At 36.3% G+C, this 27473-nt stretch overlaps 1 protein-coding gene across 3 annotated transcripts in view; it reads right to left on the bottom strand.

Annotated features, from left to right (window-relative positions):
* The window catches only part of LOC112692707 (putative uncharacterized protein DDB_G0282133), a 60126-nt gene extending 34215 nt beyond the window's left edge, over window positions 1-25911 (bottom strand). For all 3 annotated transcript variants that reach the window (XM_025567455.1, XM_025567457.1, XM_025567456.1), the window contains exons 1-2: window positions 25433-25911; window positions 2662-2694 (exon numbers count right to left, since the gene is read on the bottom strand). The gene's annotated coding sequence lies outside the window, so the exon portion shown is untranslated. The remainder of the gene's footprint in view (window positions 1-2661; window positions 2695-25432) is intronic.
* Between the last annotated feature and the right edge of the window lie 1562 nt (window positions 25912-27473).

Here is a 27473-nt window from a genome sequence, read left to right as displayed (position 1 = left end):
CCTTAAAAATTTCAGCTAACAGCCATGTATACAACACTGCATACCTAGATGGCCAAATCCATGTAAATACATGATATTAACGCTACAGACCCGTAGGGAAGCAAAGAATAAAATAATAATTATTATACTCGTATTGTCGCGTTGTATTACGCGTATAAACACGGTGCGCGTGTCAGAGTCGATAACATTCGTCAGAAATCATTCGTGGTGTAATTGAAAATATCAATCGCTATGTTATTACACGAATGACGACCAATGGGAACATTGCATATTATATTAAGAAACAATTGAATTCCGTACAAAATATCGTCGTTTATACCAAAGTACGCGGTTGATAGTATTGCATTTTTACCGATGGTAAGTATTCGAAAAGCACAAATACGATTGTGCTCTGTTTTTGCGCAGAAGAAGGTGAGAGGTATTATTCAAGATTGACAGTTATATTCCGCAACTTTTTCTTAAAAAACGGGTTTTTACGTATGATTGCGTACATTTCCACATGAGTATTTCTCGACGAATCAATTATACTAATGTTCTTCGCACTCGTACAATTATTTTTATTATTAACTATGAGCTACGCGGTGATGGTAACCTTGCCACACGAAGACATGAGGACATCATTATATTATGCACACAACAACAACTTAATGTTGACGGGAAAATGCTTTTAAGAAAAAAAAAACAAAAAAAAAATGCATTTTATTTCTGTATGTGACGAGCGCGTTGTTGTGAGTCATTATTTCATTTTCTAGAGATATTTACTGAATATAAAGGTTCGAGCTTACACACAACACTCTCATTAGCCCTATAATAAATATCTCGGCCGCCGCCGTTTCTATTGTTGCGCATATATTATACCATGTGTGTGAGCTGTTTATACGGATTATACGTAATGTACGCACACACAGACACACACACGCTCGCGTTATACTTAATGTGCATGCGAAAAGAATATTTTCAAAAATGAAAAAAAAAATTCTAAGGAGCACGCATGTACGACACGTGCGGAGTATAAAATGCATAATATCGTTAATATACATTGTGTAAGGGGCTCGTGCGGAAAGTTAACCGCCGACAGAATGCAGAAGAAAATATATTCGCGCGACTCTATCTGCCAGCGATATTATGCACTGACCGTATAAGATATATATCGGCAGACCGTTGGTACGCAATTGAACAACTCTGTGTATGGATAGAGAAGGAAAAAAAGAGATTTTTATAAATGCCCAAAAACAGAGGATTTTTTCATCAACCTTTTTTTTTATTAAATCACATGCGCGCTCACTCGTGGTTGTGATATAGATACTTTAAACTTAACTCGTACGATTAATATAAGGAGACGCAAATACATGTTTTGGAAATACACACGTACAGCCCGGTTGGGTGGAAAACGGAGAAGAAAAGAAAAAAAAAATGTAAAAAAAAATTTAAACACGTACATATACTAATCTAGATACATGTCCGTGTTCTACGAGATACATACATACGTACATACTAGAGCACCAGTTATATTGTTATTTTTAACGAGGTACATGCATTTGAGAACTCATACTTCAATAAAAATTGGAAATAGCTCTATTTTGGGTTGGAATGATAAGAGTTATTTATTTTTTATGTAGCTTTTACCCTATAATCATTTAAAGTGTTCGAAAAAACGCGGAAAAGTTCTCAGGGTGATTTTCGCTAAAAATGTAATTTACTACTTTTGCATCAGTCCGTGGTTCATTCATGTTGACGTCAAATCGAACAAATTGTTGGGTTGTGATGAACCATCGCGGAGGGACATCAATATATTACCATCCGACTTCCAAACGCGTCCAATACCACCCGAAACACGATAATCTAAACTAACGGTGTTCAAGGCTTTTCAAAGTATCCCCTTCTGCATTTATCTGTACATCTAATAGTATAAAGTATAAGTGTTTATGTATTTGATTTTATCACATTTATACGATACGTGTACGTATAAAGATTTATTGGAATTACGGTACTCCATTGTAATAATTGCGAACACAAACGCTTTGTGTGCATCAGGTCTATGTATACGTGTACAATGTAAGAGTATATGTGTGTGTGTGTGTGTGTGTGTGTGTGTGTGTGTGTGTGTTGTGCTGCTGAGTGTCGGGAGACGACGGAGAGAAGAAGCGACTACTGAGCGAGGTTCAACAACCCGTCGTCGATAATTTCATAAGTTTATAATATGTGGCCCACGCTCTCGTTTATTTCATATTTATTATATTATCATTATTGTATTAAGACCGATGACGATCCAGGGAATAATTGAGTTGCCGCATTCGATAACGCGAGTGCAATGTGTGTGTGCGTGAAAAAGATAAAAAATAATAAAATAATAATAATAAATAAATCGATATCTGCGGCCTAAATATCGATTTATAATGTCACGTTACACGCCTTGTGGTACATATACGATAATGCACTGCATCATAACGTACACAATAATATCGTCCCCAGTATACGTACAGGTTTTTTGTGACTGAAAATATTTATGATGCGCTCAGTCATTTGCATTGGCTTACGAACATTATACTATTATAAAACGTACGTCCAGTACAATACAATTTCATGGTACTGTCGTGCGTCTTATTATACATCTCATGATATTATTGTTATTGATATAATATTATGAAGCACGAGACTTACTGAAACAGCTGTTGTAAAAGCACTTCCGGTATTCTGAAAAAAAAACAAAATTCGTTAATACGACGTTTCGATGATTGATTTATTATTTATAATTTACAAATTCATTGATTTTTTACTACGAAATTGTAATAAAATGTATATATACCAAAGAAATATAGTATTTGTTTTATCAGGTAAATAGTAAAAAATAAGTATCACACTTGCCCGACCGTAATAACAATTTGATCACGTTGATATATTCCTATAGTTTAAAGAGTAATGATATATGTAGTATAAACTTAATGGGTATTTGCATAAAAGCTACCTATTTTTATTGGGGGGGGGGAGACGTTTTTAAATGTTTTTTTCAGTTTACTCGTTTTCAAGTATTAAACTGTGCGGTAAAGACGTTTAGAAAATACATTCCATGATTCACGCAGAACCTGAAATATCGTTAAAATGTACTTGCTCGTACCGAGTTCACATCTTGTAACGAACAACTTTATGATGATAATTGTAATAACATGTCACACTTGATTATTCCTTGTAAACCTCGATGACCATATTATCGTAAACCATTTCAACACTTGCTTTTCGGAATGATGTATACTGTTATGTTATTGACTACTCCGGAGTTCAAGCGAACATAGCGCGTTAAAAATGTCGAGTCGTTTGTTAGGCGTTACGCAACAACGGCATATGAATATATATAAGATGTACCGAAGTCATTTATAATAATATTTCGAGATCTATAGACGAACAACAATGTGCCATCAGTTGCCGCTCATAGATGACGACATGACCAATGTCATTACGCATCTCGGGGATGTAATTTGGGTCGTAATTTTCTTGTACGCCTAAACGATTCGGACTTCATTGCGAGGGCGACGAGGACTACGAAGACAGGCTTTAACATTAATATTTTATTTTTCTCGCCGAGACCGCTGCGTGTATCTACAAAAAAAAAAATGTAAACGCGCACACGTGCACCACGCGACAAACTGTTCGGCGCTCGAGTGGTGCGAGAGTAATCGACTGGAGTACACACGTCGAATAGCATTGTCAAAATCAAGCAATCCGTGTCTTGGAAGGGCACAAACTGTATACAAAATAACAGGTTTCAAGGGTTTAACCAGGTAATTGGAACGGACATTTTTTTTATTTGAAATTTATTCCTAGTATCCCGGGCAATGCAATGAAAAAGTTTACGACGAAACACGCTTTTGAATATTCGGGTAATCACGGAAATTATCTGCACAAACAATGTTAAAACTACGAGTTATATGTTATTTTTACTCGTATATTGAGAAAAAGCTCGCATAAACGATGTCGCGTTTCGATTGAAACAATTTTCGAAAGTATATCGTGTATTATTCATAAATCGAACAGACGGATTCTTTCGTTTATCTTATACATCGGTTATGTATTAGACGGAAACATATTAATAATACAATATTTATAATATACATTATGGAACGAAATACAATTTAAATTTTATGTTTACGTGGAATTGCTTTTATCGAGACGGCTATGATAAAACTTGACAGTTAATTGTCACCGTAGCCGTGTGAATAATATTTATTATATGCGTGCAAAAGAAAACAAATTACTACCAGTTTCCAGGTGCCAAGTAACACACAAATCATACACTGTCGGATTCGCATACTTACATAACATAGGTTTGTGTCAGTCGAATCAATCGGTTTTTAATTTTTTTATTTAATTTTTTTTCGCGTTGTAATTTATATTATTATCCATTACTCGCCGTCGTGTGGTAGCATTACAATGTACAGATAAAACGTATGTGCGTTTTACCTATTAATAATTTTTAATAGTTCGTAAACGATGTACGACGAACGCGTATGTGTAAATGCATGTATGTACATAGTACGATCGAGCGTTCATTATAATATCTCGGCCGAGACTGATTGGCTGTCGACCAACGTGTGTGTGTGTGTGTGTGTCTATAATAATGGTATAACCTTTATGTGTATAATATGAAAAATAATTTTACCATTATCGTGTCGGCAACTTTTTGTCCGGCAATTATTGTATTGTAGCGGGGTGCGCAAGGAAACATTATATTATATTTATTATACGTATACGTCTACGGTTCTCAAATCTTTTTGTTTGCGGAGGCCTATTAAAATGCAAGAAAGAAAATCCACGGAGCTCCGAAAACTCCGATTCACAAAAGATGATGTATCGATAATCGACTCTTTAATTTTTTTCTTTATGACTCCTATACGTATGTATTTATAATAATTAGAGTTATTATGTTGATGACTAAAAATTTTTCTTTCGATTCTATACAATGCTTTCCTTGCTAAAATTTTTTCTCCTGCTCCTTCGATGTAGAATATTCTTATTTTATTTTGCATTTTTTGTTTTTTACGTCTTTTTCCAATATTTTTAAGTCATTTTTTCATCTTTTAGGACATTTTTTGTAGTTTTTGTACTATGTGAGACATTTTTATCAAATTTTAGATTTTAGAGCAAATATTAAACCCAAGTTTGGAAACAAGTTTAATAATTAATAATTTTATATAATGCTTAAAATGTAAATGTATACTATTGTTTTTTAATATTATAATTTATAATTCATAATTTAAATTACTATTACATTCATTTTCACACACGTATCTCTAATAAAAATTATTATTTATAAATAAATTTTTCACTTAATTAGTTTTTTAGATAATTTTTAAGGTAATTTTTTGAAGTTATTAGGGCATTTTTTGTGTTTTTTAGGTTGTCAACATCCTAACTCTAATAATAATATTATAAATATCAATAAGCAATTACATATTATGTAACAAATAATAATATTTTTCGATTTAATTCAATTGTGTCCCATTCGGAACCCATGGACAGTTTGAGAACCGCTGTGTTACAGACAAACCGGTCGAATAATTATCGTTTATTTTACATACTTATAACGAGTCTGGGTGGTTTTCGACGATATTGCGTCTAAAAATATGGAGGGAGGAAAATTATCTAATAATTATTATCTTCAAAAACAACTTATAACATAATATATTGTATTTCTATAATTATGTATATATGTGTTTCTGTTAAATACATATAATATTAGTACATAGATGCATGTAATTCAACGATTATTTCTTCCTAAAACTAGTCACTATAAATATTGATTCACAATAATGTACCTATATGTGTATATATATCCATTGGGTTATTAAAATGTAAAATATTAAACATAATTTAAATTTATATATATATATATATATATATACTGATTAAGTATACATGTAGTTACATTTTATGCAGTATTCTTTCTGTTTATAATATATTACGTGAATCGTGTTTGGCAAAATATTTATTATTATTATTATTATTATTTTTGTTAATTTAAAAGAGGAAGACCTTCGGGTCGACATTTTTTTTGTTCTCATCTTCAGTCCGAATTTTTTTTCACTAGTTTTATTTTTATTTTGTACGTTCAGAGTGGTAAAAATAAAATCATGTTTCAACCGTGTTATTACCCGTCGAAATGGGATTATGGTGTTCACGCGCAGATTCATAGAGGTTAAGGTCGATGGATACTGGGGGGTCACTCGATAGGAATCGCGATAAACTCGCGTTTCGATATTTACACGTTTATCACGGCGGCGCCCTTCAAAACGTCAGTAAATTTTTCACGAATATCATCATCATTGCGAATAAGATGCATCCTTATACCTAACGTACACCCTATCGCAAACACAGAGGAAGTTTATAGGTAAACGGATTTAGACGTTTTACGTTTTACATTTTAAAATTAAAAAAAAAATAACTAATGCGTTATATTAAAATGCGTAAAATTCAGCACGAAATTAGGTGTACAACTTAAGTTATACACGCGGTACCAAAAATAAATTGTACAACCTTCAGTACATTTACTGCGTATGTATTTATATATTAAAATTGTTTAAAAGACAAAATTTTCTTTTCTTATTAATAAACCATTCAATTATCAGTCGTAAATTTAACGCAAACATGATATATAGTAATGAATACATTATATTTTTGTGTACAGGACAATCGTGTACAAATTATTCCTAATTTCGTTATAACGACGTATTATTGTGTACTTGTGTGTCACAGTAAACAATTATCAAACGCGGTGTTTATATTGTCATCAAGTTTTCAAGTTAATGCAATTGCACAACTCTAATCCTACATTATCCGATACTAGTGGTGAAAATTCATTTCGAAACCACGTTGGATATTATGTGGAAACTAACCTATTTACATATATAAATCGAGAAAACGAGCATTTTGTTGATCAGAAAATTGTAATCTAAGCTGGATCCTTTAAATGATCTGAATTCGATTATTTTACAAATGTGTACGTGGTGAACAGAACAGCAGCTGGACTGCTAAAGTATATAAATACATTTTGATTATGTTTTGGTCAAATTATATTCCACGGACGAGCTTCGTTATTATACGGAGCTCAGCGTTTGTTGCATTTGAATGCTTTCACGACGTTTTCGGTTCGACGAAACTTATAATATACAATAAAATATCGCCAACAGCAATCGATTGTTTTCGTGATATTCGAAACTCGTTATTAACTGCCTATTCGTACAAATTATATATATATATATATTCGCAGTGGCGTATACAGAAAATATTTTCGGGAGGGCTACTATGGACATAGTTAAATTACCACTGTTATCTAAGAATTACTAACAAGACACAGTAGTTACTTATCATCTACATCTCGTTTACAGAATGTTCCAAAAAGATTTGACACGTTGGACGCAAATTCTAAATAAGCATAAAGCAACATTAAAATGTAACATACGTTTAAAATATTTTTTAAGTTTTTTAAAACATTTCGGGGGGGGGGGGTCTGTAGCCCACTAGCCCTTACCCCAATATACGCCACTGTACACTCGTACATGTTAATTGACGTGTTCGGTCGATAAGAATTCCTTACGATAACGATCCATAACGATATTTGTCGAATAGGTGCGTGCGCGCGTATGAAATTAAAATAACAGCGGACAACGGGTATCGTATGAATATTCCATTTCGGATGATATGCGCCTGTACGCGATATACGTGCCGTACACGTCCTCGGGCGAACTCGACACGCCACACCACTCTTGTACACGTGTGCGCGCACCGGTGTAAATTTTAACAAATCCATTGACGTTACCCGTCCGGCAAATGCGTCTGCACCGGTACGTGCACCAGGAGGTACCGTGTGATTCTCGTGTTGGCTCAGAGTTCGTGAAAACATTATAAATTCAGCGCGCAACGGTTTTTGGCCGCCTTTCAGGCAAATGTCACCGCCACCGCGCCGTGTGGTGCGCCCGTCCGTCCGGCTCGGGTTGTTACTTTCTTCGCCCGCGCCCGTAGCGATCAAATAGAAACTATACTCAATATGTTCCGTCGGGTGAATTTTTCTCGCTTTTCGGTAAACGTCCCCCCCCCCTTCGGCCAGTGCGGCTCCGACATTTTATGTGCGCACGCGTTGCGGGCATTTTTTTTACTAAACTCATGTCCGGGCGAATAGTCAACGAGCATTTATTTGTACCCAATTTTACCATCCGCCCGGATATTAAACCCAATGGCCCATCAAGATGGAGCCGAATAATGATAATAATAATTAAAGAACATTTTTTTAAACATTCAATACGATATTTTCTTGTTATCGTGAATATTTGTACTGTCGTTTATCCGGTGTTCGATAAAAATTAAGTCCTCGTGTAACCAAATCACGTAGGTTCCTTTGGTTTTCAAAAAAAGGCGAAAAAAGAAAGTACTGAAAACCTATGTTTTTTTTATTTACATGTTTTTGGATTACGAGTGTTTTATGAAATCAAAATTAAAATAAATAATGAATAAGAAAATCAAAGTGTCGAATATTATAAAAATATTTCGATTTTTACTATTTGCCAGGCCCGTAATTATTGGCATTCAGTTGCATAACAATTTAATTCTTCAACTATTTGTTGAGGGACCAAGCGCCTCCGACATACATATTGTATAACATTCCAAAAAACAATGTACATTATTCCGTGTACTTGTTTTACATTTCGCGCGATTTATAGCGAACGGTAGTAGTGTTTACGTAGACCGCATTAAGGCCGTACAGATAATGGTGCGTATTGTGTTTCGCAAATGACGCGATGTGTTCACACGAGTACTGTTGAGCGGAGTATGTGCCGCAGTGCGCCTCTATCGGTACGATTAAAAGGTTTATGAAATTATAATTAAACGCCCATTGTTTTCGTTTTTGTTTTCCTTCTATACGCGGAGTAATGATAATATTATACATGCGCAACACACTGTGGCGAATAACATGTACGGTAGTTTTTTCATTTTTTATTTTTGAAAGAGATTTTTCACGCGAGTACTTCCGTCGGAATATATCTTCACTCTTTGTGATGTGTACAATATATACACATAATACGATCGACTTGAGGGCATTAAAATCGAACGAATTAGGACGGATCATACGTTTACACGTGTTTTATAGGTCTCGCGATATATCTAATCGTTTGCGCTGCGTGTGCATAATGTACACCGTACGAACAATACAGCAACTAAATTGTTTACGCGATGTACGTGTGATCCTAAGTTGCCGTTTTGAAAAATCGTTAAGATACCAACTATCGCAATTTCGGTGGTGTTCAAACGCATTGAATTGGCAACGGTATAACAATAGTTTTACAATATAAAATATAACGCGTGTCATACTGCTGCAGTAGGTACATTATGTGTACTACGAATGCTGATGACCCGATCAGACAACTTTGTGCGAAATTACTATTGTTTACCGTTTTCAATGGATAAGAGTTACAATATAATACCCGAATTTTATCGTACACAACCTCCGGACAGGAACGACTGGTGGCATGATTATGTACGTACATTATTGCAATGTTCTTTTTCACTCTCCGTGCTGGTTCGTTTAAGTCACTTAAATAGGTTCTACCCGACGCCACAACACGTCATATTATTGTACATATTTATGCACGTACCGAGCATATACGATGGTCTACACGTGCACCGTAGAAAAGAAATCGGGTGAATAATATAATTTTAAATCATTATCGTATCGTTTGCACCGCGCGCATATAATATACGGCCGTTCAGATTATTGAACTATTGATGCATTATACTATTACTATAACGAGAACGAATTACGAATTCATGTCTCGATCCACCTTGACCTATTGGTAAACGTCCCCACGGCCGCGATTTTTCTTTTCTTTCGTTCTCCACGTATTTTAACTTAAAACAATGTGGTGTGTGTGCACTATATACGCACGTACACGCACGACACGACGGTATGCCGTTTGGAAATGATTGTGTTATTCACGTGATTGTGGAACGATTTTCGGCGCGAAAAATGGTAGGACGTGCACGTATATATTATCGTAGAGTTTGTCTTATTGTATTCGTATATTGATTATTAAGCCATGTCGAAGCACTTGATCCGGTTGTTGACTAAAATTGAATAAAATCGTGCGTACAGTATAATTATTACAAATATATATGGTGTGTCGTTTATGTGTAATCACTATCGATAATTGGTGACGAGATTTCTTCGATTGAATAGGTTTCGCCAAAGGCCGGTGGCCAATTCAAGGTTGTTTATAATTTTTTTTTTTTTTTTTTTTTGTCGAATGTCAATGGCTTGAGAGAAACAGGTGCGTTATACAGGGGGAAAAACTCGTACGATTTTCACTGTATATAATTCGAGGCTTTCGACCTCACGCGTTACCGTCTGTCGATCCCTAAGACAGTTTAACGATTAGTTTCGATCAATTTCTCAAAAAAAAAAATGTATATAACAAATTATTATATGATGACGTTAGCGATAGAGAAAAAAGTAAACGACCAAAAACAGCATTCATAAAATATAACGTTTGAGACACAACAGGATTGTGCAAACTTAAGTTATACCAACATCAAAGGTATAGTACGCACTTCCATTTATACTGGAGGTTTTTATTAATTATTTTTAACAAAAATAAGTTTTTCCATCTATTATTGAAATGTCATGCATATAATTCGACTTGATACAAGTAGGTACACTACTGTAAAAACATTTTAATTAAGTTATTTGTACAGCTAAAATGTTGTTATACTTCGATCGAACGACAATATGTCATATCCTCAAACCGGGAAGCAATACACAGTTGCTGTTTTAAACACATCAAAATGGATATCTTTAAGAGAGTAATGAGTTCACGTGAATCATTATTGGCATAGTATCTAACACAGGTATCCTGGTTTATAAACTTGTGATATTTATTTTTAATCTTCCTACATAAAATAATAGGTCTCGCTTTGACGGATGAGCACGTGAAAATTCAGATGTTTTTCTAATTCGGTTAATGACGATGTTGGCTTTAACAGAATCATGTGCGGGTGCGCATCTTACACACGTCTCCTATTCTTTGAATCTACTGCTCTCGTCTATTCATTATATTAGTTGACGACAATAATCATCGTAACCACTCGGGATGCTCACATGTAGAAATGACGGAGATGGTAAATTATTGCAAGCGTGGGTGGATGAGAAAATGCGCAAGTAAATAACAACGATAATTATGTAATAAAAATATTAAAAAAATGGGAAATAAAAACACAATATACACGTGTATTGTCGTTCTCATGACTTGATTTGTTTTTCAAAGTTTTTTCGGTTATCTAAAAAAAAAAATAAATAATCAAACGTAAACTGCATCGCTAATACTGCATAGCATTGCAGTTTGCTCATGATAGTGACGGTGCACAAAACTAGAATGAATACAAACGGGTTGGCATGGTTATGAATTTTTAAACGATATCGTTTCGAATTTAATTACGATGTTCATCATTCTCATACATGGTAGTTGTACTGACGACTGAATACACAATACAATGAGTTGTAGCGCATTAAAAATAATATAACAGCTTTGATAATTCGTATTTTCGTTTCGATTCGGAAGAAATCGAAATTCAAATGGTACCGGTCTCGTGCGAGTACCGGAAGCTATAAATAATCAACTCATTTTTTTATTTTATAACTCATTGAGTTATATTTCATTTTGTAGGATATATCGTGTACGTGGGCTGTTGTAATGATAAATCTGCAAGGAACATTTTACAGGTACAGGTAGTACACAACCTGCAGTGTAAGTACGCAAGAGTAATTTTGTAGTCCATTTAAATATTAAATGTATAGACATCGCATTTACCAACAATATTATTTATATATATATATATATATATATAATAGGTACGTGGTCAATGGATTATTTATATTTTTTTATCGTACGTGTTCCTTTCGAGCATTGAAATTCTGGAATAAATACTGGGACATCGAATTAAGATAAATTATCACAAAGAATGTTTTATATACCGCTATTCAATTTCATTCAAAATCTACAATAGCTATTGTAACGTTCGAAATTGAATGGCGAACGGCGTTAAAAAATAAAATAAAAAGAAAATAAATAATAAACAAAGTACACCATAATATTTTACCATGTATTTATCAGGAAAACTGTAGAAAAAAAAACGATTGCCAACAAAATCGAGTAAAAGTGAGTGCGGTAAAACAATAATCCAAGAGTATTGCTATAAATGGTATATCTTGGAACTATGTTGAACGTTGATCTTCTTAACAATATGACGAAATATGTACACAGTTATTGAGTATCAATTGTGGGATGGGATCCAGGGATGGTAGCCTGTGGGTGGATAATTAATTTTTTTTTCTTTTATATAGTTATTGAATTCGTTATACTTGTCTCTCGCCCTTCGAGTACTATTATTATTATTATTATTCGCTCAAACTTCGGATATATGACTAAGGCATGGTCACTGACCTTGTGTATGCGCACAAGTGAAAATCGAGACAAACGGACAGAAAGAGATAGACAGATAGATAGAGATAGATAGGGCCTCCGGGACCCCTGGGTTTTCGGTGTGCGTTTTAGACGAAACCACTCACCGTACGACGTGCACATGTATTGAAAAGAGATAAACGCATACTACTACGGCTCCTGATTTCTTTTTTTTTCATCACCTTCGTCTCCGACAACTGCACACACACACACATACACACACACTCAACAATGGTCCAAATAATAACAAATAATTGAAATAATTGAGGGCTGTCATCTACGTTAAAATTATATCACACTACTATTACCATTCATATATGTGGTTTTGTTAATTTATTTTTATTCGCCTTCTCTCTCTCTCTCTTTCTCTCACGCGCGCAATTTCTCACTTTGCCTACATCCGCACATTGTGTTCACGGTCATTGCTCGTGGATTTTAACCCCTAGAAATCCCTTGGGTTGAACTCATAACCACGATGGCCTTTAGTAGATGACTCAGGTTATAAGGTTATACGCTTCGCAGGGACCGCATGTACAGCGAATACATAAAATATCGATAAATGCGTTTATAGCCAAATTTCATTCCCCTCACTGATCCGTCGTTCAACGCATACATGTAAATGGTCGAAATGATTTACACATGAACTTTACATCATAATAACCAATGTTTCCTGGGAAAATAAAACTGCTGTACGGTAATGAATTACGTTGGAAAATGCTCCAAGACATGTTTGCAGTTAATTTTGTATATACATATTTTTTTTTTTTGTAAAATATAGTGATGCAAATTACTCAAACAAACTCAAATTGTACGGAATGTCTGTACATAATTATTATACATACATATTGTAGTCGGTCAATAATATATTAATATAAAATATGTAACATTTAATATTAACGCAGACGAAATTATTTTTAACCTTGAAGGTTATTTGTAATTACCGTATAGTTATATATCTAATATAAAAGAATTCTGAAATTACAATTATTTTTGTTAATTACCGATACGATTATTCATATAATATTATAATACACAATTTTATGTGTAAAATATTTAAAACGTAGAAAGTGTGTGTTCATATTTTTGTAATACAGAACATTAGACCAGCATTTATATTGTTGAGGTATTATTCCGAAATATGTTTTCTCATATTTGTCAACAATATTAAACACAGCCACTAACCAGGTCAAAAATTACTCTACCTCTTAAACTATCATATTTATGGGATCTTCTTGACGATGGATAACAAGTAACGACATAAGAATACAGTGCTTATAAAATGTATTATTTTCATTAATTTTATGTTAATCGAATAATATTAAATGAACAGATTATTTATATTTATATATATATATATTATCTTATAAATGTTGAATGATGAATATTTCTATTGATCTTATTGGATGAAACTATCGATGGAAAATTATGCAGTTGCTGTAGTTTTAGTTGAATATTATTTTTTTTAAAAGACACTTGTATTCATTCGATACGTTAAAAACAAACCGAATTCGTTGAATATGAAGGATACAATATTAATACAGCAGTGAATATTCTATTTATAAATTAATTTATTCAGAAAACGTATTTGAAAAAATAAGTTGTCATATTATTGTTGTTCAACTGCACCGTCTTTGAGCTATAGCATTTTATACATAGTTCAGTGCATTTGGAGTTATTATATTTGGTAATATTTATTTACTGATGTGCATATAAATTTCTTATATTTCCTATTAATAGTGATTTACTGCTATTTTTGATTAATTTTTTATAAAATCAACACATGAATGTAATATTCGTATTTCGGCTGTACATACATTAGTAAAAACTACAATAATACGAAAGATTATCGGAAGAGAATGTCTCAAAAAAGAAAAATAAGAGAATTGCGGAAAATGTGGACCATAATAATGTAGTAATAGTATTGTGTATGTTTTGACATCGATAGATCAGATAATCGTCGCTGACGTATAGCTGATATAAACAATGTTAAATTGTGCGTTTTCTCAGAGGAATCTGAAATGTAGATGGTTCATTCAAATAAAAAAAAAAAATAAAAATGAGGAACAAATACAGTTTAAACAAATCGAAATTAATATAGGGGTTTTTATGGTTAGTAGATCATATTGGTCAGTAGTTTTGTGGACCGTCATATAATCTCTGAAAACCAGTGTGGACGAGTCATTACACTGAAGGCATATGCAGTTATAATTGCGATTGATGAGCGTCTAATATACTTAACAAGTACAAATCTAGTCCGATGCTCACGTCGTCGCTCAACATGTGTACCTCGTATGTTGATGTGCGTTCCCGAGTGAGTACAATAATCCAGCCGAGTTATGCACGGTCGACACGGGTTGACGATTTGAAGATCCTGCGATCAGGACTTAGGCAATAGTTTCGTGTGCATGGCCGAAATCAACAAATCGATGGGCTTGGACCATCTACGTCCACTATTTCTTATTTTTATTCGATCCGTCGATCTGTTTAGTTTTTTTCTTCGTATCACGTGTAAAGTTTATTTATTAAAACACGTTAGGTAGTTAATACCGTATGTCATGGTGATACAGCCATATTAATAGATCGTGAAAATATATCAAAAGTATACGGATCTAAAAATCGAAGAATATGATAAAAATATGGTTGGCACCTAATATTCCCTGTGCAGTATAACTGAGCAGAACGAAACGGATCTGTCGGAGTTATCTAGCAATACGCCGCTTCGGCAATGTATTGTAAGTCTCTTTATGACGATATCACCTGCACTGTCTTCCGTAAACCTTTTACCTACCGTTATCGTTTGTTGGAAAAAGGGTAAACACGTTGCCGAGGACTTTCACGTGTGTTCTCGTAACGATTTACATGTATATATAATGAAAAATCAACGAGAATAAGAAATCGAAGGAAGCGGACGGTACTCGTATTGTAACGGAATATATTTGTCGGACGCATCTCGAATTACTGGTTATTCCCTGCTCCGATCCACTACCGTTGCTCGTCCTACTCGAGTGTACAATTATACGTCTGTGCAAGCTCGCCAATGGCCCGTCGATAATTTAAGTGATCCAAAAACACTTCACCTCCGTCCGCATCACGAATCACGAGACACAGTGCTACCGATCCGATAGACGGACGGAAGGTCTCCTCGTATACGTAGTCCGGATCGTAATAAAATAATGTTCGATTTGTTTTTCCCGTGTACGCTTGTGACTCGTGATTCACACAATATATCGTTTAAAAGCAACTGTTTGGATCCCTATTAGGTTTTATCTGCATGTAATATAAGTTTTTTGCCAAAATCAAAATGTATTTCCGCCAATCTCGACAACGCGAGTTATACAGTATCGTAAACCATATCAATTGAATATTTTTCTGAGCGAAGAAAATCGAGAAAAAACCGTCTCGTCGATCTAATCGGCGAGCTGTAATATAATATGTTGTTTCGACCACATCTCGGATTCGTGAAAAACCATTAAAACACACATTAACGTTTATTTATTACGACGAAAACGAACCGACGGTGAATAACGAATAATATTAAGAATAACAGATCTCCACGATGCCTTTCGACGTGAAAACCGTCTATGACATTTGATTGCCGTCTCACGTGTGACACCTTACGCTTTGATCCGTGCGCAACGTCCGTCAAAGTGATCAACGACTTTGCGTTTTTACATAGACGCGTTTCATTCCACAGAGATTAACGTTCCCACGTTACGAGAAACGTTCGAGTCGGACTTAAAAAGGTCAGTGTTGCGGTGAATTTTATTTCCGCAAGCATGCCCCGCTAACTATCCCGTCGCGTCCAATCAACTCTAAATTATTCTAAAACGCTCGACAGGTTTCGACCGACATTATTGTATTTCGACGTCGCACGCGCTTACCGTTTAGCGTTCGTGTTCGCAACGATTGTGATTTACACGTTTCGGACACTACGCATCATCACATCGACGGCGGAGGTTTCCCGTGCGCCGGTCGATCAATATTCCGTTTGGGCGCGAGCAACGTGGACGACGGGCGAACGACGGCAGTACGCGGTCGTAAGAACATGTGCAGTGCACGGACAATGTTTCGCGACGGCACAATACGTGTAGCGGTTGGCCGCAGTAATAATGCAATATCGTAACCGTCACACGTCTGCCGCGGTGCAGCAGCGGGGGCGGGTGAAGAAACGTCAACCCGCGCCCGGACTCCCGCACCTATCCCACGTCACGGCCGACGTATCCGCGTGCGTTCGGATTTATTTGGTTTTTTTTTTTTTCTTATGATTATTATATTCTTTTCGTTTCCTTAGTCCCGTGGCGGCGATGACCCACTGACACGGCCGTGCGCGCGCGTACGGAGTAGGTGAGACGAGCGCGCGCGATGCGGTACGGCACAAACAGGCGGACGCGCGGAGTACGAACGCCGGACAATGGGGACTGTGTCCGCGCAGTATGTCGGCCGGACGGCGGTTAGTATCGAATTTTATCGGCCCAGGAATCCGGAACCGATTCGAACGGTCGCAAGGTCGGGCGTGAGAGATTGTTCGTAGACCAGCAACACTACTGTTCAATCACCGCGCATCGTTCGGATTTCGACGGATTCGTTTACGTTATCGTTTTTTATTTTCATTTTTCCCCATATTGCGAAAAGCTCGTTTTATATTATTAGTATTACGGTCGAAAGAGAAAATAACCTCGTCGACGTTGTCCAGAAAAGAACACGACCGTTATGCGAGGGTAAATGGCCGTCTTGTATCGTTCCTTCGAACAGTCCGTATTATCGGATGCGGACACAAACCCGTCGGACGGACGTGTAAATCGTCTCCACCGCGGGACGCACCGAAGGCGACAAGTTTTCTCTTCCTCCTCGTTCTTTATTGTATTATATACGTGTTTCCTTTTTCTTTCTTACCGCCGATTTCCAGAGGAATGGGGGCGTTTCGCGTGTTTAGATTTTCTCGAATATTGTAATTACACCATTACAGATCGCCGTGTTATAAACCTGTGTGTCGTGTCGTCCATGATGTTGTTCCGCTGTGTATAAATGCTATACGCAGTGGCGTATTTTCAATTGTTTCTGGGGGGGTCAACAGTTTATACATAATTAATATAAACTATATATTATATTGTAATAGTTACGTCCTTATGCAGTTTTTGGAGGAAGTTGAACTAAATATTTAATGTAATAATCGTATAGTCTTATGTAATATTATATATATGTACCTATATATTGTATTTAGCATTATATATTATAAAGTATTGTTATAAAATAAATTCCAGTTGTCTCAATTTTTTGGCCAATTCCTCTATCACTTCATCAGCAGTAATTTCAACTTCCCTATGAATGTTTAACATACCCAATTCTGCAAATATGAAAGAATTCTTGTTAATTTTTTATTTTTTGGAGAGGTTCTGGAGAGGGTCCAGTACCCCTGGCCCCCCCCCCCCCGTAAATACGCCACTGGCTATACGTGTTCACCAGCAGTTCAACGTTTGAAATCATAACAATACGTTTTACTTTCTCGTGACCAAAAGCACATTTATTGTCACCCCTTAATACAGAGACACTTTCGTAATAGGATTCTCAGTATACGGTATCACGTTAATTTCGGTCATGTTCCTAATTTCATGTTGACTAATTCGTTTTTTATCATATTCAAAACGATAAACCGTCGGGCCCGCATAATGTGCCGGCAGAGTTGAAATTTTCCGATTTCTATCGCTCTAGTAATCAATTTGGGTTAAACAATATCAAACCCGCAAACAGTATACGCAATACATGATTTCCTTATATCTCTAAACGAGGAACTTGTAAAGTATAAAAAATAAAACCCTGAAATCGACTGTCTGTCGTTTTGATAACATGTCAAATACGGTTTTATTTTTGTTTGTTACACATATACGATAACAAACGCGGCCGAGCAGTCCTGTCCAATGAAGGGTCTACAGAGCCGATTCGTAACGGTTTTCCGACAGACCGGTTACTCGAAGACAACCAATTTTTTGCCACGAACTCGCCCGGTCAACTGCGCTTTTATCGTCCGACCAATGCACAGTACTGCGCATACAGTGATCGCATAGTTTTTGCAAAGACACGACTCTGTATATCACGTTCGAGTGTGTGTGTCCGAGTGCGTGCAGAGGAGAAGAATAATTAAGAATAAGAAATGTGTAAAAAAAAAAAAAAAAATAGCACACCGGCCGGGTTTGTATACAGTTATAGGTTGTTCGAATCGTGATGTAGCTGTATCCGATAAGGGGACGCACATATTATACGCTCGTACGCATTTACAAGGCTCAGCGCCGGGCCCAGCGAGCGGGATACACGGGGATTTTTTAGAGGCCCCATATGCAGGTACTAGATTGTCTTAATGATGTCAAATAATACGCGTATTATATTGTGCGGGGGAAGTTATTTAAGATAAGACAATCTTAAAATGTATTGATAATCCGTGTTCTGAGATGAATGTGTAATCTCTTAAACGAATCCTCGATGAATTATGTCGGTCAATTAATTTTATTTTAAGGGAAATCATACCGGTCGCACCCTGGTCTCCCGAGATTTAAATCCGGTGCTGATGATGTTTTAACGCGAACGGGCGGGAGTCCTGAATGCGTTGAAGGGGCCATGCGTAAGGCCGAGGCTGTGACATTGAAAAGGACGTGGAAAAATATCGGATTACGTCAGCCACGGTGATTAACGCGAAACATTATTAATGACCAATAATTATGACGCGATTTATGCACACGGGTATAATAATTATTTATTTATATTTTTTTTTTTTTTTGAAGATGTGCGCAGCAGTTTTCGACTGACGGATCTTTGCAGTGTGTGGCCGTACGTGAAAAGTCGTGACTGCGCGTGCCAAATGAACAAGGCTGATCGTGTCTGGACGTATCCGCGCCGCTTCCTCGTTACACACGGGACCTGACAGTACATGTAATCCGGTTGAACGGACGTCAGGGAGATAAAGAAACGTACCGATCGAGAAATAACAGTTAAATGAGTCAGCCGATTATTATTATCATTATTATTACTCTGTGTACAACAATAATGGTCATCCGGTCGTGGTCGTCCGTTGAACGGGTAGAGTGTACTATGTGTGTCGTGTGTACCCCATACGTATATAGTACCTATACATCAGCAGAATCAACGCAACACCACCCTGTATTATAACTCGCACACGTTTATCTGATGTACAACGATCGCACGCACGTTTCTCGAGTCTAGTCCAAAAAAAACGCGATCGGCAAACAAAACCGACCGTACGACGACGACGACTACGATAATAATAACAATAATAGCTTACCTATGCACTGCATGTGTGTACGTATATACTGTACTATACTATACGCCATATACATGATATCGGTTTTGGAAAAAAAAAAAAAAACTGCATCACGACGAGATCGTAAAAATAGAAACGCGCGTACATGCGCACATATCACGTGAACGCGTCTTACGTGTGTATATATTGTCATCGTAAAATCATAGCTTGTTTTATGGACAACGAACCCGACGTGGAGCTGTGATCATGTAATATATATATATATATAAATCGTTATCGTATCTTCCCCTGGTCGGGCAAGAGCAAACATACGCTCTTTCAAACGTGCCGAAAGCACGTCCATGATGGGTATATGTGCATGTAATATGCATTTTTCCCTGCCGTGTTTGCCCTCGCCCTCGAATGGAACGCGGCGACGGGCGATCATTGTTTACCGACACTTGCCACATCGTCATCAGCTGCTGTGTCTCGCGCGTTCTCCTTCGCGGACTCGAGTCCGTCCGGTTCCGAACGAAAACGAATCGGTTCAACGAGTGATTGTCGGGTAAAAAACGATCGGAATCGGACCAACGGAAATTTTTTTTATGTAAAATATGTTATACACGATCGTATAATACGTACGCGCAATATTATATTATTCACACCGAGATGAAGGATTTTTCGGCGGAGGCGCCATCTTCATTCGCAGTTTTATTGAAATGGCAAGGAAAAGGAAAAAAGAACTATGTATTGTGTGTACCGTGTAAATTCGAATTATTATCGTTGAATGCAAAACGAGAATCACGTCTTCGCTTGCGCGTGTGTGTGTGTGTGAAGCTGGATATTTGCTAAATTATTTGAGCCGGACCGGGTTTTTATCTCTTTTTCTTTTTTTTTGTACAGCGACGCGTTGTTTGCATTGTAATGTACCGATTCATACATGATGACCGGCAGAAGGCTTACGAAAAATACAATTTTTTTTATTTCACAATAATACTATCGTACACATTATAATAAATATTTATATGTGTGTGTGTGCATATAGGTACTGTTACGGCGAGTGGATTTTGAAAAGCTGACAGGTCGACTATCAAACCGATTGTTGTGCGCGCGCTTACTTCTCACGCGCGTGTAACTGCTCCGCGCCGGTCATTTAAAAAGTCGAGTGTCAACAGTTCCCGTTGGAACGCGCACAACAACTACAGGGACTTGGGAATCCAAAGACCCTTTTCGGTCATTAGCAGTGTATCAAACAACAAAATGTATAATAGTCCCCGGCGGACGAATCAATTTCAGCCCGTTCTTCTAAAACGTGGTAGGGGTAACCTTTAACCGATAAAGGTTACGGATGGGGGACCGCTTGCGAATTATCTGCAGAGTGCAAAGGGTGATCATCATTAATCATTGTGTCGGGGGAATAACAACAGCGCGGTGTACGACGAATGTTTATGAGGGTGTAATACTGTCGAATTATAGTCCGAAACGGAAACGTACAATGGGCATCCATAAAGATCGAACAGTAATAATATCGTGTTATTTGTGCTCATTGATCAACGTGCTACTTGTTGTGGGTCGTGGTAATAATCATCAACGGAAGATAATTTAAAATCGCAACATTTACAAGAAAAACGATTTATGCTTAGGTATATTTTTTCGATGATGGATATCGTACGTCGTACATATTTGTAGAATATGGTACATAATTGGTACCATGTGATAGCAGTATTTGTGTTCGCAATAAAAAAATTAATGAAAATTGGAAAACAATTATTAAACGAAATATGTGATATCTTTCCGAACTAGGTTCTGTTAAAACTTTTTTTCAGTGTACCCGAGAAAAAAAACCTTGTTCATCGCGAAATTTTGCTCACCGTAGAAAATACCGCTGTTATTGATTAAATTTAAAAGTCGGAGAAAACGTTGCGCTGCAGGTATACACAATAGTCGAACACACGAGATGGTTCATGGTATTGCACTATCATATCCTTAGGATGTTTTTAAATTTCTTTCACTGTATCCGTTAATTAAAAGGTTAGCAATTTATGAGATTTTATTATTAATCTTTCCGATATGATTGTGCCGTGAGATAATCATCCGCTATGAAAAGTAACACGACCTGTAATTATTATTGTTATCGTTAGAAACCAGTCTTTTGGACATGTCACTTTATTATACCTTATTGTTCACCGTTGAATAAAATTATGATTAGCATTATACTACATTATGGTATTATTTTGTTAGCTCGTTATAGGGAACTCGGCAACCGATTCGGTTAGTCTGCTTACTACGGTACAACACACTTTAGGGATCCGCAAAAATTGTAAACCTAACCTCGGTAAGTCCTTTAGATTATTGAAACGGTTGCGTGAATTTGCTACTTTTGAATATATTTCGTATCGGACCGATTGCCGCAACGTAGGTGACGGTGACCCATTGCTGTTGTATCGGACGGACGGTCATCGGTCTCATTAACCGAATTTAGATCGATCCCGACCACGCGTCACCCGATACTTTTAGGCTATACCGGAGCGTATAACGTAAGAGACAATATTAATTGATTACATTGGTACGATAAACATGTTTGTGGTGCAAGTGGAAACGTGGAATGTCGACCGAATATAACGGAAGATTATTAAGTGCTTTGGAAAAGAAGAGAACTGGTTTCGAGCGCAGGATACTTAACAAACACGTCTCACCTTGGCCGCTATATTTATACAATATTATTTACTATTTCTCTACTACACGCTCGCACTTCTTGCACATTTGACCAAAGGTGTTGACGCCGTTCGTGTTCAACCTTAGGCTGTTGACTTTATTACGTATATTCCACAGCGCTGGCATAATATGTTGTTGCGTTCACAAATTGCCGCGTGAATAATACACTTAAAATGCGAAGTGATTAAATATTATCGTTTTTATACGTATATACGTTCGGTTGACTTCAGGTGCACCTCCGTATATTGTTACATTGTGAATTTCCGTATCGGTCGAAACAGTTTCGCGAAACATTTATTGAACTTCAACGGTCGTGTAAACGTTTGCTAGAGACTTGACGTATTTGAAAGTTTAACAATCACTCGAACATTGAAAGCCACAGCCCTTAATATTTTAATGAACCTTTAAATTGATCAAATTTACGTGTGGACCATCGCGTTAACGATGTATTTTTTTTGTTGATTTTTTACGAGGCATTCGTCATCGATGTCAAGGTACATGGAAATAATTACTGGGGTGATACAATCGTTTGGAGAAACGTATATTTATTTTAAACTACTATAATTATTAAGTTCATCGATAAGAAAAATAATACATACAGAAAAAATGAAAAATCATGGTACCGCGGTACGTGCTTTGTTTATAAGATGGTATCTTATTTAAAAATTCGGAATAATATGCGAATATAGGTTACGTGGGCTACAACTGATTGATCATTAGTTTTACGAATCAAATACATTTGAATAATGATTTAAAAAGTAAAAGTAGATAATAATTATATATTTTTATTGTTTATTGACATAATTATTTTTATTTATCCACAATTATAAAATACATGCATTTTTCCAAAAAACCTTGTATAATTATTATTCATTGTATTAACGTGTTTTTAATGATAATTAATTTAAAATAACAATATTAAACATAAATATATATATATACATAATTGTTGCCTGATTAGGACAATTTTAGCGTAAGATTTCATGTGATTACAACATTTAAAATGAACCTACATATTTAAAATGTATTCACTGACCTATAATCGTATGTAAGACAATTATGATATATTATAAATCTACTATTTTAATAGTAATTCAAATTATTTTAGAAAATAAATATTAATGGCGCTGTTTAACTATTAACCAGTATATTATATGAGTTATTAGTATCAGTTACGGGAAATATTTTTGATTTCTATGATATTGTAGTACATTTAATAACTGTAAATAACCTGTCCATAGATTTATTAGTAAAATAAAATTATGGTCTTGTGTTTTAAAGTCACTATACATATAATTTTGTTAATCGACAAAATATATTCTCATTAAACCAAGTAACACAATAAGAATATTTCTATAATATCGTAGTTATATTTTTATTGTATCATTTGATTTAGTGAGAACATTTGTCATCGGTAAACAAAATGATATATTTTTCAACTTTTAAACACAAGCCCACAATATAATTTTACTGATAAATCTACGAATAGGTTATCTGCAAATTTTTAATTTACTAAATTAATCAATTGGTTTTAAAGTTGCAGATTTATATTTACATTCAACGTATACATTTTTTTTCACAAAATGATAAAAAAAATATTTATATTTAAATAACAGCAATTAACAATAATTGTCATTTGTAAAATTGAAAAATTCAAGTTTGTACCAAGTACTTATATTTTACAACATTAATGCAATGTAGTCAGACGAACAGTAAACACATTTTCAGTGGCTTATTTTATTATATTTGTCTTTCGACCATACATTTGTAAAATTACAGATTTGAAACAACGAATTTTCTGGGCGAAATTCCCTCTGGAATTTTGTATAATATATTAGTATTTCAAGATGTAACTCGTGATTTTTCTTTGAATATAAACTTATATTTATTAAGATTGTTTTTTAGAATTAAATCCGCCAAACGTTATATTGTTCAAAATTCTAACGATATGTTAAACACATAATATTTACGTCTATATTATATATGTGATTCGTCATGCATATTATAAAATTAATTTTAAATTAAAATTGTAACGTTTCAAATTTACCGACATTCTTTTTAAAGGCGATCAGTTATATAAATGAGTTAAACACTCTAAAGGTTCACTATATAAATTGTTAATTAAATTATAATATTAAAAAAAAAAAATATCAAATATATGATCAAATAGGTACAATAAATTCAACATAGTGTTGCGCTGTAAAAGTGTTAACGCTTGGTAATTTAATCTCGGGCTTTAACTAATTTGTTATGGTCTCAAGACAACAATATGTTCAATGAAATACTATTGTCGTCATTAAAACCAATTAGATTAAAACCTATTAAAAATGGTTGCAAATCTACATTCCACGGAAATATTATGCGATTAAGTTTTTTTCAATTAATCGATAACGTTAAAAGTATACGAAATTTATTTAAAGATATTGCGTAACATTATATCCAAAGAAAAATAAATATTATGAAAAAGGTCTTAAACAATTTTCTTTTTTCGGAATTTTCAAAGAGGACACGAAATAATGTAAAAGTGTTGTCGTTAAAAACCTCCAAACCGTGTCATATATAACACATTGGAATGATATTGAATTTTATAACACGCTTTCGGAAGTATAAAATTTTAATTACTTTTCGCCGAGTTGCATACGAATGAGTTGGAATGGAATCGGGCGGTTTACATTTGAAATACGTGAACGTTAAGCGTACGAAAAACGTACTCGTCTGTGCCGACGGTCCAACAGCGCGAAACAGGTGTGTTCGGGGAGAAAAGGGCGAAATAAAAGACAAAACAGGTTAGTCCCTAAGTCACCCGGAACAAGATCGGAAAAACAACTCATCCCGTCAAACGGAGGGTGGAAAAAAAAACGGAAAACGGAATAAAAAAAAAATAAATAAATAAATAAAAATAAAAATAAATAAATAAATGAATAAAAAATAATATTAAGCATAAAAGTAGAAAAATCCTTTTACTGACCTTGCGTAAGACTCGAGACGGACGTTCCGATGTGGTCGGCCGCGGTGCGCGTGGGGCTTCGCGAGGAAGATTAAGACGTCGGCCTCTGCGGTCGTCAACGCGGCATCCCAGACGAAAGTGAACCGAATGAGTAGCGGCGGCGGCGACGTGAGTCGCGATTTATATCGATATGTTATTTTACGTACCGTACGCTCTGCCGGGCGGTGTGTTTGCGGGCAAACGAGAGATCGTCGTGAGACGAAAAAAAAAAAAAAATCGAAAAGATTCCGAAAAAATTATACTGTTTTTACCGTGTGATGACGACGCGCGCGCGCGACGCAACAATATACTAATATTTTCCGCTACGCGTATGTACGTTACGTTACACGTACCGGCGCGCGCGTGTGTGTGGTGTTCGCGAAGTGATCGGCCCAACAGCAAGCGGCGGCGTTACGGGACAACGAACCGTCGACCACTGATGATGACGATGGGCACCGCCGCCGGAGCTGCGCGTTCTTCGCGCGCCGCCGCGGCCGCTCTTCACACTTCCCCTACCCCCGACCGGACGGATGGACGCGCGCGCACGCACCACCTCGGCCGTGTTGCCCGCGCGCCCGGTGTAGGGGGGGGGGCAAACGTCGCGAACGCACTTTCCGCAGCCGCAGCCGTCGCCGGTGTTCCCCGTCAAGTTCAAGATCGGCCGCGGCGGGCGGGCGGAGTCCGGGGCACGGGCCGACGACGTGGCGGCGGCGGCGGCGTGTCGTCCCCGGGGGCCGCCGTCGGTGAACGGGAGCGGAACCAACGGCGCGTCGCCGCCGGACGGGGCTTGCGCGATGCGAACCGTTTTTTCTTTTTCACTCCCTCCCCCGCGCGCCCGTCTGCCGCGGCCGGTGGCCACGCAACGTCCACCGCGTCTACCTGCTACCGTATTGTCGTACATACGTGACGTTACGCGAGTGCGCGACGTGATGTCGTATACGCGTGTGCACGCGCCGCCGCCGCCTCCGGAGATCTGCTGCACCGCGGGGGCGCGTATTGATTCCCGTGCACGGGGTGCATTTCCTCCTTGTGCGCGCCTCCACGCGCCCGATAGTAATAACCACAATTTACCGTGTTTAATAGTTTTTCATTTTCACGGTACTACCTACTCGTAAATGCAAAAACCAACGATCGTACCAATAGATACGTTCTGATCGCTTTGATCCGGTGCGATAGAACAAACAAATAAACACTTTTGTGCGTACGTTTTACTATTACTTGCGAATACCGATAAAAACATATTGGTCTCTAGGAACTGTAAACAAACCGGGGTATGTATAATACGAAAAAAACATGGAATCGTGTTATTCAATCAGTTGGATTAATTATTTTTTAGGCGTTGGATTCGACGAAATTAACTGACGATAATACGCAAATTAACCGATTCATGATTTGAGCATTTTTCGTCAATACTATAACTGTAATAATATTATAAAAACACACGCGTGCTTTTTGCAGTCATTATGTGATACAGTTAATAATCGAGACAGTATTTTATCTGCAAAAATAATCAATAGTTAAGATTACGCATTTATCGATAACTACGATTGAATAAACGTTTGAATGACAGCACCCGTTGCGATGGCGATGCGTGTACTAAAAAACAATTTTTATTGTAAATCCGATCCAAAAATTAAGTAAAATATTAATTAGTTAAATGAAACAGCCAAGTTACCTGGGTGATGTTCACCGACGATATCTATGAATCGGTTAAATATTTATTATATATTAATATATAAAGTTAATAGTATTAAGGTGATCGAATAAGGGTGGTTTATAGTTGAGTTAAAAGGTTAGAAATAAATAATTATATTTTCAACTTAACCTTAACCTTCACCTAACCTTTTGTGACTATTACCATAAATTTGATAATATTATGAAATCAATGAAACCATTAGACATTATTAATGTGTATACAACTTAATATATATCATACACGGATAATATATGTTAATACTTTTGTTCAGCATCTGTTTCATATTATGAAACATCAACGTGTATAAACATTTCTTGTCAAACGGTG

The sequence above is a fragment of the Sipha flava genome, unplaced genomic scaffold, assembly GCF_003268045.1.
Source record: "Sipha flava isolate LNK unplaced genomic scaffold, YSA_version1 76_pilon_pilon, whole genome shotgun sequence".
Classification (NCBI taxonomy): domain Eukaryota; kingdom Metazoa; phylum Arthropoda; class Insecta; order Hemiptera; family Aphididae; genus Sipha; species Sipha flava.
Note: the sequence above shows the minus strand (reverse complement) of the source record. Positions and strands in the feature narration are given on the sequence as shown.